Source organism: Belonocnema kinseyi, chromosome 10 (genome assembly GCF_010883055.1).
Source record: "Belonocnema kinseyi isolate 2016_QV_RU_SX_M_011 chromosome 10, B_treatae_v1, whole genome shotgun sequence".
In the NCBI taxonomy this organism is placed as follows: domain Eukaryota; kingdom Metazoa; phylum Arthropoda; class Insecta; order Hymenoptera; family Cynipidae; genus Belonocnema; species Belonocnema kinseyi.
The window spans coordinates 87,466,726-87,476,964 of NC_046666.1; the positions used below are offsets into that span (position 1 = coordinate 87,466,726).

The 10,239-nt window shown below is 32.4% G+C and overlaps 1 protein-coding gene across 1 annotated transcript in view; it reads right to left on the reverse strand.

Annotated features, from left to right (window-relative positions):
* The window catches only part of LOC117182227 (calcium/calmodulin-dependent 3',5'-cyclic nucleotide phosphodiesterase 1-like), a 1,276,250-nt gene extending 1,270,213 nt beyond the window's left edge, over positions 1-6,037 (reverse strand). Inside the window, exons 1-2 of the mRNA XM_033375310.1 lie at positions 5,972-6,037; positions 5,530-5,591 (exon numbers count right to left, since the gene is read on the reverse strand). The gene's annotated coding sequence lies outside the window, so the exon portion shown is untranslated. The remainder of the gene's footprint in view (positions 1-5,529; positions 5,592-5,971) is intronic.
* Positions 6,038-10,239: the final 4,202 nt, after the last annotated feature.

Consider the following 10,239-nt stretch of genomic DNA (forward strand, 5'->3'; position numbering starts at 1 on the left):
GACCTCTTTTGGGCGCCCAGATCGTTCAGCATCAACTGTGCTCGTATGGCCACAACGAAACTCGGTAAACCACTTATGAATCGTTCCAATCGACGGTGCAGAATCCAGGTAATACTTATCCAGCTTGGCATTGGTCTCGGATATCGTTTTCTTGCGAAGATAGTAGTGTTTGATAAAACCTCGAAACTCCGATTTTTCCATATTAAAAAAAACTCGGAGGTTAGTCGCTTCTCAGTGCTGTAACTTGTAAATGCGTAAAAATAAATGGCTGAAGTTTTGACAGGCGTCATTTGAAGGATCAAGCTCGACGAAAATGGTTCACATTAGTGAATACTAATGCCATCTCTTAGAATTTTCAGGTACTTATCAGACTGCCCAGTACTTCAATATCAATGCAGCTGAATACATTGAATTTAAACTTTTTACCTTTTCACGTTGAATTTATTTTTGGAGAGATATTCCTATTTGATTTACCCCCGTTTATCAGTGACTGAAATGCATAAGGAAAAAATCGCCAAGACCCAAGTAATAAAATTTTATACACATTTTTTAAAATAAATATTGTACAAAAATCAGGCGCGCATCCACAATGGTGGTGAAAGGCGCTCGCCCCCCCCCCCCCCCCCCCCCCCCCCAGGATTTTGTGACTTATCGTAAAATGGTACATATGTATGTATAAACACAACATGTCTGCAAAATGTTGTGACGCTCCCCACTCCCTGACACTTCTCTGGATCCGCGCCAAGGGAAAACATCGACAAGATTCAGGTGTCGAAATTATAATTAAAGCGAATTTTCTGTAATTTTACAGGGACGCCTGAAATACAAAAAAAAAATTCCCGATTCGGTAAAACTCTCTCTGTCTCGAATAATAAAATTCCAAAACTAATAAAATTCCCGATATAAAATTGTTTCTTAATCAATATTATTTATTTATTAAAGTTACGATAATAACATATTTTTATCGAATAAATTTTTGTTTAATATTTAGTGTTAAAATATTATTGTTTAACTTGAAAATTAAAATAATCTTACAAAAAATGTATAGAAAAATTTATGTAAAAACACGTGTGCCTTAAACGGAAGAAAAATTTTCTCTAAATTTTCCTCGAAGATGATAGCATTTTCCAAACAAATTTTGTAGGATTTAAATCAGCGCTTACTTATCTCAAAGTTCCTCTTTAATTTTTTTAATTAAAAGTTCGATTTTTCGGAAGATTTTTGTAATTTAAGAAAATACCATGTATATTTTCAACTAAAATATCTCATCGAGAATTATGCTTGTTTTTTTAATTGTTGTTATTTTAAATTCAAATAATAATTTTCAAAAACCTTAAACGTTAAAAATATTCCTAATGTGCCTGTCGAAAACAACTGTTCGAAGTAACTACACCGCCATTCGCAATTTCCTTGAACACTTACTAGGTGGCGTTGCAATAGGAAACCGGGCCAACACGGTCTGGTACGACTCCATGCCACGCAAATTAACCCTACCCGGGCCAGATCATGTCAGACCGAATCGGACCTGATCGGTAATCGGGAAAAGATCTGGAAATTTCGGCACGGGTCTGAATCAGCAAAGCATATTTCACTGATAATTCATATTATAATCACATTGGTTTACAATTTTTGATTTACATATGAATACAGGAGATAATTTTATGCACAATTACTATATATCATCAATTTTTAAATAAAATTTTAATTTTTTGTAAAATTGAATTTCATAAGCTTAGCCTTCAATTAGTCTTATATGTCAACTAGAATCTATATTTGTAACTTATAACGAAGTATTGTGTTTATATTTAGGAGGCTCGTGAATAAGTTCTTTCATCTTATTGGTAGGCGAATTTTTGTGTTAGAAGGAAAATCGATCGAGTAGATCGTACGCGAGATTTTCCTGTAAATTGTATTGCACTACTTTAAGTGAGAGCAGAGCCCCTCCGTCCATACATGTAATTTACCAGTACGTGTAATGAAATGTTTTTAGTGGTATAAAAATAGTGCCCTTTAAATTTTACATTTGCTTTCAGCGTGGCAGATTATCATATTATTTCGAAAGCAAAACGTCACATATAATATAAATGATTTTAATGATCGCATCGCTCTTGATTTGTGACAATACACTCGATGTTAGATTCCGGTCGAGCAAAGGGACACCCCGGGCCTAGGCCACCCCGAGCCTCTGTACATTTCAAACGTGACAATTTTTGACTAGAATCCGTGATGATCGTTATCTGTTTGTGAATATCTTTCATTTACTGCCACTTGCGATTATATATTTAAATTTTGATTAATCTGTAGACTCTGTAAATAAATATTTTGTATCGTCGACAGTATTGGTTTATTTCATAACTTTTGTCTACTTTGCTAGCCAATTTTTCCTTCTCCATAAGTTATCATACTTTTATTGTTTAAACTTATCATACCAATATAAGACATACATCAATAAAATGATTGTAAAACACAAATTGTCTTTCGACAGTCGGTGGAAAAGATTTGAAATATTTCTTTATAAAAAATAAATATAATCGTAATTGAAATATAGAACCTGTATTGATGTAAATGTGATGTGGCGTTACCAATGTAGAAGGTACTTTTTATTCATATAGTTTGACGCTTGTAGTCGACTAATCGAATTCCCTTCTGCGTCGACTTCGTACACTTCTAAAAATGTTCGGAAATTGACGAAACATTTCAGATGCAAAAGTAACGAAGTTTTCCAAATGTTTGTTACTGAATTCGGAATTACGTTAAAATTTTTGTAAATTTAATAATTTTACGTAAAGTTACGAAGTTGAGGAGAAAATTACGAAAATACTTCGTGAAATTGCGAAATTACTCGGTATTACTCGGATCCCTTTGGGACCCTTTGGAAGGACGCCGCCGTTTTCGCCTAAGACGCAGTCCAAGCAAAGAATAGGTCACGTGCTTTCTAAAGTTCTTTCTACATATTAATTCCCTTCGCAAGTAACTTTTGAGTGCAAAATCTCCGGTTATCTCATCGTTAGTGACTCGCGTGTCAGGAATTCGTACGCACATCGTGACCATTGAAGTGAACATTGATAGTTTCTGTGACAAAATAAGGAACGAATAAGCACGAAGTGACAAGAGACCCTTCTTGACCAGATATGTAATTCAGCTGATTTCAGTGACGGTAACGTAAAATTCCAAAAGCGATACATTGTTTTCGGTTAATTAAAATTGTAATTCATAAACAATATATGGGTCATTGCCTGGGAGATTAAAAATCAAAATTTTTTTCGCGTTTTGTGTTCGTAAATAATTGACCCGTATTTTTTTATTTCCATGTGGCACTCAAAAATCTCGAGATATAATTTTTCAAAATTTTTTAATCGAGAAAAATCATTTGTTTTGAATTGCTCACCTTAAAAGAAGTTTTGAATGGAAAAATTATGCTTAAACTGAAAATACGCATTCACCCACAAGTTTTTTAAAATAGTATAACATACCTCCTGGTGTTTTTTTTCATAACAATATATTGCATTTTTATAAACAATTTGATTTATTTTGAACTTGGAATATTTTTGTCCGTTTTTTTACCTCAACATTTTTGTTCAAGATTCTCAAATATGCAGAAAAAATTTTAGAATGAAGAAATGAAAACTCCAAGTGTTACGAATATTTATTATCTGTCGCGCACGTTGCAGCGAGCGACCTAGCGAGCACACTTCAACGTCGCATGAAAAAATTCGTAACATTAGGAGTTTTAATTTCTCCATTCTCAAATTTTTCCCGCATATTTGAAATTCGTGAACAATAAGTTTGAGGTAAGAAAACGGAAAAAAATCTTTGACTTTCAAAATAAACAAATTTGTTTGTACAAATGCACTAGATTGTTATGAAAAAACACAACAGAAGTTATGTTATACTATTTTGCAAAACTTGTGGGTAAATGCGTATTTTAAGTACAAAAATAATTTTTTTAATTCAAAACTTCTTTTACAGTGAGCGATTGAAAATCAATTATTTTTCCCGAATACCAAATTTTGGAAAATCATATCTCGAGATTTTTGAGTATCACATTGATAAAAAAATACGTGCCGATTATTTTCGAACGCAAACCGCAAAAAAAAAATTTTGTAGAAAAAAATGTTGATTGTAAATCTCCAATGTATTTTGAAATTAAATTATTGAAAACCCATATATATTGAAATCATAATTAACTGAAAAAAATATATTACTATTATTTTTCGGATTTTTACGAAACATGTAACTGTAACAAACTGCCACTACAAGTTTCGCAAAATTGCGAAAGAAATTGTTAACAGTGTTTAAGAAACGGCTCGTAGTGTATTATTTCGTCTCAATGTTATTAATTTTGTCATTTATCAAATTATATTTTAACATTATTAATTTTTCAATGTCTTGAAAATTGTATCATATTTTGCTTTCATCTCGTCACTTCATATGGCAATCGACCATTCCAATTAATTTAACTGGATAAAGTAAATATAATTTCATTCATTGGGAAATCTGCAGGATTGATATTTTGCCTGGGGCGTTTACCTTTATTTTATGTTTTAATAAAATAGAATCAATACTTAACATTTTTTAATTTGATAAATACATTCATTGCAAGTAATGTGACAAAATAAAAGAGATTGTTACAAGTTTTTGTTTGACACCAAAAACATAATGTTGCATCTCATAGAAATGAGATTACCGTTGAAGTCTATAATTGAAAAGGGGACAAATACTTACCTCGTAAATTGAGATCCTCGTCCATTTCCGCGTGAATTGCCAACAAACCCACAGATTTACCTGAATCACAGCATCATTAATCTTTTGATCGCTTATTCGACCGGAAAAGCATTACTCACTGTGTATTTTGACGTAAAAGAGCATTATTTAATGTTATTTACTGATTCAAAAGTGCGTTTCAAAATATCTTTGGGATACTCCTCCTAAAGGGCTAGACGATAGAGTCGAGGGAAATCAATTTCAGCGAGATCTGGGAACTCAAAGTAACGTTTTCGTTTGCATATCGCATTTACATTTACATTCTATTTCCTAAAAGAAATGTGTCAATACAATAGTGCGCTGTTTTGATCATTTTATCACCTTTTCGTCGAGACAAAATGAGAAAAATCTGTCTTTAAAAAAGAGCCCTGAAAAAATACTTTACATATTCAATCAAGCCATTTTCATTCAGCCATTAATATTTTTTGGTTACAACTGTTTTGTAAATTTGTTTATATAGTCCTTATACACTATATAAAGATTTCGAATATAGATTAAAAATACTATTTTATATTGTAACGAAGTTGCACACAAAGCTATGAATTCTTATTTATAAATCTATTCATAAAATGATTTAATTTAAATTAATTGAGGCATTATTTATGTGTATATTGTGTATATGTTTGCACTTTATATTTTAAAACCATTTATTACTTTCAAATTGATGTCAATATTTTAAAACATCTAGTACAAAAGTATTATGTCTCTAAAAAATTGTTTATAAAATGTTTAATTTCTAATCAACATTGCCTGACGATAACTTACCGCCATTAAAGTCCAATTTTCACTGTCCACATGCCTGTTCAGCACTCGTTTGATTCAGCCATCTATCAAATGAATCGAACAGTAAAACCAAATTACAAATCAGTATACATTTTTCGTGACAGATTTTAACTTACAGTAATAAATTTAAAAACTGTAATAACCTAATACAATCAATCCAAATTATTGCTCATAGAGCACTTTTTTAAAGAAAGATATCACAAAAATGAAAGTTTTGTTATTTAAATAATACTTTAAACTCCACAGAATAGTACTTAAAGAATAAATTAATAATTAAGCTAATAATGTATTTTTCATTAAGAAAAATGAAAGGCCTATAATAATATAAATAATATAATAATCGTAATAAATTTTGAAATCGAGAAAAAATTGAGAGTTGGATAAATAGTAGGACACTATGTGGAAAGAAGAAGGAAATGAGTACACTCTTTAATTCCAAAATCGACGAAAACAATCAAACTTGATTCTCACTCGCGGTTAATACAGGCTGTAGCGACGAACGGTGGATCACTGACGACCACCTCGCCGCTTATACCAGGATTCGGGCAGCGTGACTTAATTCTGCGCGCGCAGAATCGCCCGTGGCGAAAAATGCGTTTCCCAAGGGAAAACAAATAATCTGTGCTAAACTTGGAATACATGAAATCCTCAGGTGATGAAAGAAATCACTTAATTTTCTTCCCTTTTATTTTGGAAGCATACAATTATCAATTGATGTAGCTATATCGTCTCCCAATAATAAAATGCTACCCAAGGAAAGACAACATTTTCCTTCTGAAGCATTCAGTTGAATCCTGAATACCACCTATCACCCTTATTTACATATATTTCTAACAGTAACGAAATTTATCAGAGACGAAGGGCGCGAGGGAGCACATTAGGAAAACCCGAGAGAAAATTCCAAAATCCTTGGTGTGAAATACCACACCTGGTCTCTAGCCTCAGGTGTGGATTATTCCACACACTCCACACAGTTTGCGTCAGAGACCCTGACGAGGAAGATTTTATTTAAATAATTCTACGTTATACTTGACTAAGGCAGTCTCCATAAATATTGATCAAAATAAGGTCATGAGACAAATATTGCAAAATAGCTGTTCTATGCCGAAAAAATGAATAGCAAACTGGAGTGAAGAGGTCTATGCAGGTCTACATTGTTGCACCTTATTCTAGATGTTTGACAATGAAGAGTCATTTCCCTCAATCTTTCATACACTGAATCCGAGTCTAACGACGGAAAGTATTTCAGCACGTCAGGTTTTTGAAAAAATGTTATTAAATTTCCTAAAGTCTTGAATATTCTGGAATTTTTTAAGTGGTTTACAATACTATTAAACATGTTTTTTTATTATCAGAAAATTCTAGAATTCTATAGTAGAGTCTGCAATTTTTATATTTAATGCAATTAAAAATTTTTCTATGTTTTTACAGAATATTGAATCTTGCAGACAATTCGATGGGTCCTAAAAGAAAGTACGCAACTCACGGTGACGAATAGAATATACGTAACTCGCGCTGACAAATAGAATCTACGCAACTCGTAAGGAGGAATAGAAAACACGCAACTCGCGATAGCGGATAGAAACTACGCAAGTAACAAAATTCAAGTTTTCAGGAACTTGTAGCTAGGTCTCAGATATAAGAAAAATTCAATAGACATTAATGTAATTTCGTAAATAATCTACAAATTTTGAGAAAGAATTGACGAACTCGGTATGACAAATCTAAAACCGCTCTTCACTTTTTTCCGTAAATAATTACAAAAATATTATGAATGAATGGGAAAAGTTTCACAGAGCACTCACGAGCTTGCCCGACAAATCTGGGAACTTGGACGTAGGTTCGTTTGTACGTGGCCTGCACCAATTCTCACCCACCCGTTCGGTGCGTATGAGCACGCGTATGTGTAGTATTGAATTCGTCGGATGCGTGGCTAGAATTTTTATTATACCTACATTGTTCAGCCTTGATGGTTGCGCGTGTTTACGTACTCATGGTTTATGTTTAGAAACTGTCGAGTTCGAGGTTTCAAATCCTCAGAGTTGTGCGAATTTATAAGTATAAATTAAATCGCACAAATAAAAATTTTCCCTTTTTATATTCAAGTATAAAATTTTCAGGAACTATTCGTAGGAAACTCGAACTGTTCGTAAAAAAAGTTCTAAATTTATTCATACATTTTTCATAGAATTAAGGATTTAATGTTTTATTTTTTTATCCCGTATCCGAGACCTAACTACAAGTTCGTGACTTTTTTACTCATAAATTTTTTCCGGGTAATGACATATTCACAACACACATATTTAATTATTCAGTCTTCTTCATTTTCAGGCTAGTAATAATCTTTTTCAGTCGCTGTATTGACAGTCAAATACTTCGAAAAATCGTGACACTTGAAAAGTATTTCTAACGCAACACTAATTACTTTTATTTAACGGGTGAAATTACTTTATAATTAGACAACAGTGATATTTCTCACGCCTAAGATGAGGAACAACATGGTAATATTATAGTGCTTAAGATTAAAAATATAATAATCAAAATTTTCCCTTCGTTAAGACTGCAGAAGTTTTTGCGTTCAAAATAAATAATTCGCAATAAGAATTTGAGTACGTACATGAAGGAATTACTTTTTAGTAACAAGTGTTGGAACTTATAAGCAATTAATTATTTTATAAAACTTTCATAGAATTAAATAGAGAGAACAAAACATGAGAATTACACTTCAACTTATAGGCAAGCATAGTCTTGGCAGAAAATAAGAATATACATAATACTGTAGTTCAATGTTCATTTGAAAAATTTGTTCATTTTCAGGACCGAACAATTTTTTAATTAAAACAATTAAAATTGCGTTGAATGCACAAAATTAGCTATTTAATTTTAAATAAAAATGTTTCGAAATGGAGTATTTCTTGTTTTGAAATTAGTTTATACATATAGTACGATGGTAGTATTGATCAGCCTTATTCGTTTGAAATATTACAGTGAATCTTTGACCTATTTCTTATTTTTAATAGATTTATTATTTTTAGCTCTTTTTGGGCTTTTGCCTTTGTGGATTCTTCGATTCTATTTCATTTTCCTTCAAATTTTCCGTCTGTTCTTGAGGATTAGATAGAGTCTGCGGAGATTAGTAAAAGTAATGATACTGCGATGGTATTGCGTTACTTTTACATAGCTGCTTTAAATCTTCTAGTTTCGCTTTTGAAATTCCAAGTCGTTTTTCGTACGCTCTTTTAAGTTTGCAATTTTCCAAGTTAATGGGATGACCGACTTTATTTGTACAGATCGAAATAGGAGCATCATCGTAGTCCAACTTGTATTGAAGATATCCAGGATTTTCAAAATTAGTGGAAACTTCTCTGACGCAGGACCATGCAACATTTTTTCCAACGGTATTTTTTGTCCAATTTTGTTTTGCAACAATATCCTTCAGATCAAAAACCATATCTTGATTAACTTCGGTAACAATGTATGGGTTTTTTCCCCTTTTTCCACTTCTAATTATTGCATACCATTGGTCAGGTGTAAAGATATCAAAATTTTTACTCCTGCGTTCAATTACGCTATGAACGGAATCGTTTTCATTTTGAGTATAGCCCTTTTATAGAAATCTGTGTGTAATTTTCACACCAAATTTCACGTCAACATACACGTAAGTAGCGACAACAAACCGATTTCGATTTTGCCCGGTTGCGTTGTCAGAAAAGAACTTGAATTCTAATATATTTTGTTCTCTTTTTGTTCGAATTTAGTGCAATAAAAAACTACCTATTTCCTTAGACCCACACTTCTCAAGGTCTTCATGCCAAACGTAACAATGGCCTTCATGACGACATATATCGTACACTAAAAAATTGTATACGGCTAACTTCCTCTTATAATAAAATGCAGACGTTTTTCCTTGCGGGACTTGCAGCCCTTTTTGCAAATCGAAACATGCTACAGAAACACCACTACTTTTAATTTTTTAGCTTTAGCGATATCAGCGTCCTTTAATTCTGTAGCTATGGTTTTGTTGTTTAAATGAATTAAATAATTATTTTCTATTTCTGATTTTTTTTCATCATCACAATTTTTCCACAAGTTTCACACGTCACACTGATGTTTTTTAGGTAGAAAGAAACTGATATTAAATTTAGTATTGAAAGTATCAAGATACTACCTCTGAGTGGCTACTTTTATTCCGAAGTATTCTTTCTTTTGCATCCATTCGGTGTACATTCCGTGTGATTCAACTCGTTAAAAAGCATTTATATGCTGGACAATGCTTTTTTACTTGTCTTCTTATTTGTACCTCTCTTATCTGGTGAAATAGTGGCACCCGTAACAAGTTTTTTCATAGCCGTTTAAATCCATCCATCACATATACTCAGTGGGTCGCAAAACATTGTTTTGCACACAACAATTTTTTTGCCATCAACTTGAAAAAAATACTTTCTAGATTCTTTTCTGCATTTTTCTCCATCCTTTTTTGCTTTTAATATTTTTATAGTATGCAAAGCAATAAAATCCCATTGTCTGTTATGGTTTCTGATCACCCAAAAAGCTTTAAATTGCTTCCGTCGGTCGGATTCTGAGATATTTGCTCGAGATTTTAATTGACAGTTTTCAGAGCACCCTTCACGCATTTCCCGCAATGGAACTAGATTTCCTTTTGAGTTGATATATTCTTTGCCTGAATTTCTT